Raw genomic sequence first — 6,990 nt, 5'->3', positions numbered from 1 at the left:
GTGGATGGCTCCCCATTTTGCAAGTATAATAGTCATACCGTCGTTATCCATTTAACTTTTTCCATTTGCTCTGCCATTTGCACTCAAGTCTAACTTGAATTAGTGAATCATGCCATATTATATCTCAACAAAACTATTACTATTAGAGTATTACGATCAGTTTATATTACGCTTATCAATCCTTTATGGACGTTTGTAGAATACATATTTGGAGTGCAGAATGTGATATATATTTATCCTCTGAGTCTCTCTTTCTGCCATCCGGTCTTTTTTTTTTCGGTGAAGGTTTTCTTGGAAGACAAGTATAATAAATTCGTTTTTTGTAGAATCTTTGCTGATGATCACTCTTTGATTGCTTCTCTGTTAGACGGCATCGTTTATGCTCATCCTAGTATACCTTCTTGTTTATATTGGCACATCAGGGTAGTATGCTATTGAAAGGTCAAATTATTACTTATTTTTGTGAGTAATTATTATTGCAATGATTTTCATGCAACAAAATTATGAAGTTTAAAAAGTTACCTTGAGTTTTCAGTTATCGTCTTCATTTTGTAACGCTTTTGAAGTTATTATGTCCGTTTTCTCCCCTTAGCTATGAAGTACAGTGTTACAACAATCGAGCCAATATTTGGTTCAGCAATGCCATTGGCCCACCATGCACTTTATTACGCTGTTTTGGTTCGAATTACAACCATTGCCTGAATAAGAGCGAAAGTATGAGCATGTGCAGAGAGGCGCAGAGCATGTTGAATTTTTCGAATGAAGCTCGGTTCTTATTGATATCCGAGGAAAGCGTATCTGACCTCAACCAGAGAGAAAGCACAAGTATGTTCTTACATAGTAATGGAACCTCTTACTGTACAGTAAAAGGCCTGCAAGGTGTGTCAGTTTTGATTTGCGGTTAAACCCCTCCATGAGCTAGCTAGCTGAACTACATATTCCAATCTAACTGAGGCCAAGTTAGCACATACAGAAAAGTTCTTCATACGAACAATTAATAATGTCTGCTCTTTTCAATTTAGTGGTCATTTGGTGCGTAAAAATTTCCTTTTCCCTTGATATTTGAAATTTCATGCGACTCAGTTATTGATGGCAGAAGAGGTACAAAGGGGTGCTCGTGGAGCAGCAGGTCAAATCAATCCAATGAGATTTGGGCCCAACCTCGTCTTATCTGGGGGTGAACCATATGAAGACGGATGGGGAAGTCTAAAAATTGGGAATAAATACTTCGCGGTAAGTTATTACTTAAAGTTTTTTTCTCTTTTAAGATGGATGGCTTTTCTCTCTTTTTGTCTCATTAATTTATTTATGTTTTGTCTCGTAGCCTTTGGGTGGATGTAATCGTTGCCAGACGATCAACATTGTTCATGAAGCTGGACAAGTGCAGAAGTCAAAAGAACCTTTGGCTGCTCTGGCAACGTATAGGAGAGTGAAGGTCATCCGTGATGGTTTTTTGAAAGTGATGTTTATTTAATTATTATTTTCATAATTCACAAACCAAACCAAACCAAATCAAATCAAATTTTTACGGATGCAGGGAAAGATTTTCTTTGGGATACTTCTGGAAATACGAAAGAAGTGAAGTCGTAGGTAGGGACGATGATTTGTCGCTTCAAGTGGGACAAGATGTACATCCGAATATCTTGTAGATTCATGGCATGTGTATGAAGCAGCCTCAGGCGATATCTAACAAGTATTAAATGCATAGTGGTCTGATGCAAGGACTTGGCAATGGTCTTCTATAGAATCATTCAACTGATTTCATACGTTCCGTATACAGATAACGCCTCCAGGAAAATTGGGATTCAATGTCAATTTACTCGTGTGTGTACGCATAAATGTACTAATGTACAACATTGCTTTATCCAATCGGATTCGGCAATCCTTAGAAACATAGGGTTTGTCCATTCTAGCTAAGATGTCTTGCTAATGAAAAGCAACGATGTAATAGTTGACATATAATCAGATTTTCTGTTTCATTAGCAACTCAAATTCTCTCTTTAAAAACGCAATTTCGGAGAAATTTTGCTGTATAATATAGTTGATCATCCTTTTGAGTGACCGGTGTAATAGATTGCGGTTTACATCATTTGATTCATTTCATTCCTGTTCGTATTGCAATCTGAACTTGTATTAATTGCGCCATGTATTTGGAGAAATTCTTGAGTGAGGCTGCAATACAAGGAAGCTTTCACAGCCTGCATGTGGACCGTGTACTCAAAACTTTCTCGTGTAGTTAGCAAAAGAAGGATCAAACACAGCAGACTTTCGGATTTGCAAAACAATTTGATTGACCAAAGATGGAGTTTAAAATATTTAACTGTAGAAAGCGTTTACTGTAATCTCTCTCTCGATGTTAAAGTTGGGACGAGGCACCGGTCTCGTTCAGTCGGAAGTCGGAATGAGGCACCCGGTCTCGTCCCATTTGGAAGCCGGGACGAGGCGAGACTTGAGATAAGACACTATGGAGAACGGTTTTTAGGTTTCAACTCTCTACTTTCAGGCGGCCAAAACTCGAGAGTTAACAAAAATCGAAAATCTATCATTTTAATGTAGTATAGCAGCCGAGGAAAAGCTAAGTAGACTCCACTACATATGGTCTATCAAAAAAATACAAGATGCTCTCCACGAGTCGAAGTCAATAATATATCTGGAAACTTTGGGGGAAAATATCTAGCCGCAAGAAAGGAAAAGGAGAAAAAACCACCGCCACTGTGGTTTGTTTCGGGTCGGTGGCAGCCCCTATTGGTATGTTATCTCTTTTCCCTTTCATGCTTATCTTACTTCTAACAATCTCCAGCTCTGATTGTGGTTTCTGTTTTTCGCTATGTCAAAGATAGCCTTCATGATTGTGGTTGTGATATCACTCTACAAAGGAGAGTTTTTGTCAATTATGGGTTATTGGTCAAGGATCTTAGAGTGTAAGGTGGCTGTTGTTTAATATACGAGACAAAGGTTTATTGTGGTTCATTTACTTGGTAAATGACTACGAGGAGAAAACTCGACGTTAGTTGGAGGTAACTCATAATAGTGCTTCTTTAACGAGAATTTCAAGATTATTAGACAATGGTGCAATATTTCCCTTGTGATGCCTTTACAATCGTAGTTCTCTGGCTTACAAGGTTTGATCCTTCTAGAGCGTTATCTTTCATATGGGTCCGGTGTGGATTCTTCGTAGCAAGGGAAATATTATATTTTCTTTTAGCATGCATTGCTTATTTTTCCTGCACTATATTTGGTATATCTATCTTATGTGAGTTTCTAACCGCTCTTTTTCTTTGTCTTAAAAAAAAATTAAAAAATATGAAAATATGATTGAAATGTGCCAGTTGAAGGAAGCAGCCGAAGTGTCTGACCAACAAAAACAAAAGACCAGCATAAGTAATTTCGTATGCATATTCCTCCTACTTGAAATTCAATGGTTCATGACCAAAGCTAAGATAGATTGTTGTAGGCTTTTGATGACCGGCAGGTTGGATTTTTGGATCGCCGGGCCTACCCCACTCTAACGACATTATATTGTTCCCAACTTTATCACTTGTCCAATTCATCAGATGTGGTGTTTTATCACAAAAAACCTCGATATTAGTTAAAATGGAGTAATTCTATTTAAACTCACTAGGTTTCTTCGAACCCACCGATGTGGGACTTTAACACGGCAGTCACAAGTTTTGCTTCCTTTTGAGTTTTGACATGGTTTGTGGCTCTCTCTACAAAGTCTAACCAGTTCCCTTGAATTCCATGCAATTTTTCAAACATCAATTAAGAATCAATAATACAAATTAAATTTGTCTTGGTTGACCTGGTAATTAAGCCACTAGGAGTAGACTACTCTCCAACTACTAACTTGTCTTGGTGTTCAATGTTTTGTCTTGTCTAATCGCATGGACTTCTTAATGTTATTCCTCCTGACTGCTGCTGCTGCTCTCTCTCTCTCTCCCTCTCTCTCTATAGACACACACACACACACATACATATTCCACCCTCTAAACCAGTTGCCTTCTGTTAATCTTAACTAATTAGTTTAAGTGTTTAAGTTGACCTCCATGTTGATGGCTACAGTGACTGCTCGTTCTGGCTTGATTCCATTTGATTTCTGGCATTGTCTTACTCACAAGCTCTGTGTGCGTATATATATATTTTTATTTATTTATTTTGGTAAGTTGTACAAGTGCAGCCATTATATAACAACTCATTTTGCCTGATATTCATTATGCGACGTGTGTATGAGATTGAAAATTGATAATAGTTGGAATATAAGTAGAATTTTCACTGACGAATTAAGAAAAGAAAATTTTTCAACTTTTTTTTCTTTGTTTTTTTTTCGAGAGGGAACATAAAATTAATCAATAATAATTGTGTAAAGGGTTATACAAACCTAGTTATAGTTAGTTCATGTAATTAACATATATAAGGTTTACTAAAGGGTAATGCTAGGAAGATTAAATTTATAAACAAAATTTGCAAACTAAATGATATGTCGCCAATAGAAACGAGCATCTTCATCCACACTTAAGTAATAATCCAATCATCAACTTCTATGTTATTTAGTTTACAAATTTTATTACCAAATTTAGTCTCCCTATTAAAACCGTCTCATGTTTATAAACAAAACTGCTTCACAATCCACTCTTTTTCCTAATTTTTTCAGGGACCTCCAAATTAACCCTTTTCAGTGTGTAGAATATAATAAATAAATTGGAATAGAAGGCTTTACATCAAAAGAAAAGAAAAAAAAAATATATATATATATATATACACACATATATATTAAACAGAAGTTCAGGTTCAAAGGACTTTGGTAGAAAGTTTTATTAAATTATATTTTTTGTCAAACCATAGATTTTTGTTAATTAGATGTTAGATTAGTCACCGAAGGGATTTGAACCCACGATGTCATGCAAGAGCTCAACTCCTCTCCACCACTGTTATAAAGGACCACTTGCAAATTTGATAGAAAGTAGAAACCCTAACACTTTGTTCGAGAAGAAAATTCGAGATTAATAAAAAAATTTAAAATGAAGAAAATTGAAATGACGGGCCGATTTTATTTTCTAAAATTTGTGAATTTTCTTCTTTGGTTAACATAGAAGAACAAGAAATTTGAAGTACCTTTGGGGACATCCGATAAAATTGGAACGATACAGAGAAGATTAGCATGGCTCCTGCGCAAGAATGACACGCATAAATTGAAAAATGGTCCAAATTTTGCTTCCCATATCCGCTGCCAAGCCAATTGTGTAGCTCATTGTCGACCTCGATTTGTTCTCCACTCCACTAGTGATTGTGCTTGGATTGATAATCTTCCCCCTATTATTAGTGATCTTATTGTAGACAAAGAATCCTATTCTTGTACTGTCTAGCCTTTTATGGCTCATTCAATGAAATCTAATACCGTTTTATTCAAAAACCAAAAGAAAAAAAAAACGAAAAAAAAAAGAAAAAAAAGGAAATTGAAAACAGAATTTGTTATTTTAAACTCACCCCATAAAGAATTTGGAAATGTCACTTATTTACATAAAATTTAAACTTGGAATTGAAGGTCTCAAATTTTAAGTTTTTTTTTTCTATGCGGAAATTTTAAATTTCTATGTTTATGAATCCAAACAAGAGAATTTGTGCATGTCAATTTATAAATTCTAACTTTTGCCAAAATTTCAAGTTTACTTCCCTTATCCAAACATAATGTAAGTGCATGTACGGTTCAAGGTAAATGAAAACACACAACAGTATTTAATTTCGTACACCAACATCGAATCAGTCATTTAATATTACGATATAGTAGTATTCTTTTTTACTTGTAAATGACATGTCTTATATATGTCCAATTATCGTCAAGACGATTTGAACCAAATTATCATGAATAACCATTGTCAATATCGAATGTATTAAAAAACTTTCCACCGAACCATTGCAACCTTTAGATTTTATCACAAATTTTCTATATCTTTGAAAATTATAAAATATGAGGAAGTGGTTTTGCTGGATTAAATTATAAAAGCCATCTCTTAGTTTTGGGAAAATTACATCACACCCTTATTATAATATGTAGCCTTCAGAATATAGAATCAAAGTATTATTATACATGACAAAGACAGTTTTTGTGTCCTTAAAAAGAAAAAAAATGTACATCTCTGTCATACTTGAAAATATAGATTCTAATTAATTAATTATACAAATGTTTAGCGTATAGAATAATAATAGCCTTCATGCACGAGCGTGAAATGTATTTTTTGAATTACGGCGTGCTACACGCAACTTATACGTTTTAAATGTATTTATATGCGTAAATTGACAAAATGAAAGTCAAATATTTGACGTAAATGAATAATTTTAAATCATGCTAGAAGAAACCCATCATAAACCAATTAAAGCAGCTGAATTCATATAATAAAATCAGTCTCTATAGAATTTACATTAAGAATAGATAGAATAATATTTAATAAACAATTGATTGAATCACATTATTGTTAGCCCATTGTGAGGCTAAGTCCACCGCCTCCCCTTTAGTGTAGATAATATCGTTTATTAAAAAAAAAATCATTTGACAACTAATTTAATCACATTATGGATGCGTGCGAAAGACCTTTTTTATAACCGGCATTACACGCCTCTTAAGATGTTTTGAACATGTTTAAAAATAGAGAAAATAATATTTAATAAACAACTAATTGAATCACATTATTACAAGCTCATTGTGAGGCTAAGCTCACCACCCTCCTCTTTAGTGTATATAATATTGTTCATCAAAAAAATAAAATAAAAAAACAATCACTTGACAACTAATTTAATCACATTATTATCCGCGTGTAAAAAACTTTTTTTATAACCTGCATTACACACCTCTTAAGATGTTTTGAACATGTTTTAAAATAGAGAAATTGGATCACATTATTGCTAGCTTATTGTGAGGTACTAATTAGAAAAAAAATAGCACCAAAAAAACTAATTAAAATGACAAGGGCATTTTTTGAATCACAAAGTGCTACG

The 6,990-nt window shown here is 34.2% G+C and overlaps 1 non-coding gene across 1 annotated transcript; it reads left to right on the top strand.

Moving 5' to 3' along the window:
• The first annotated feature begins 5,108 nt into the window (after nucleotides 1-5,108).
• LOC114823085 (U6 spliceosomal RNA) lies at nucleotides 5,109-5,211 on the top strand. The gene has a single exon (XR_003771222.1). It is a non-coding gene; the product is annotated as a U6 spliceosomal RNA (small nuclear RNA).
• Nucleotides 5,212-6,990: the final 1,779 nt, after the last annotated feature.

The sequence above is a fragment of the Malus domestica genome, chromosome 10, assembly GCF_042453785.1.
Source record: "Malus domestica chromosome 10, GDT2T_hap1".
Lineage (NCBI taxonomy): Eukaryota > Viridiplantae > Streptophyta > Magnoliopsida > Rosales > Rosaceae > Malus > Malus domestica.
Note: the sequence above shows the minus strand (reverse complement) of the source record. Positions and strands in the feature narration are given on the sequence as shown.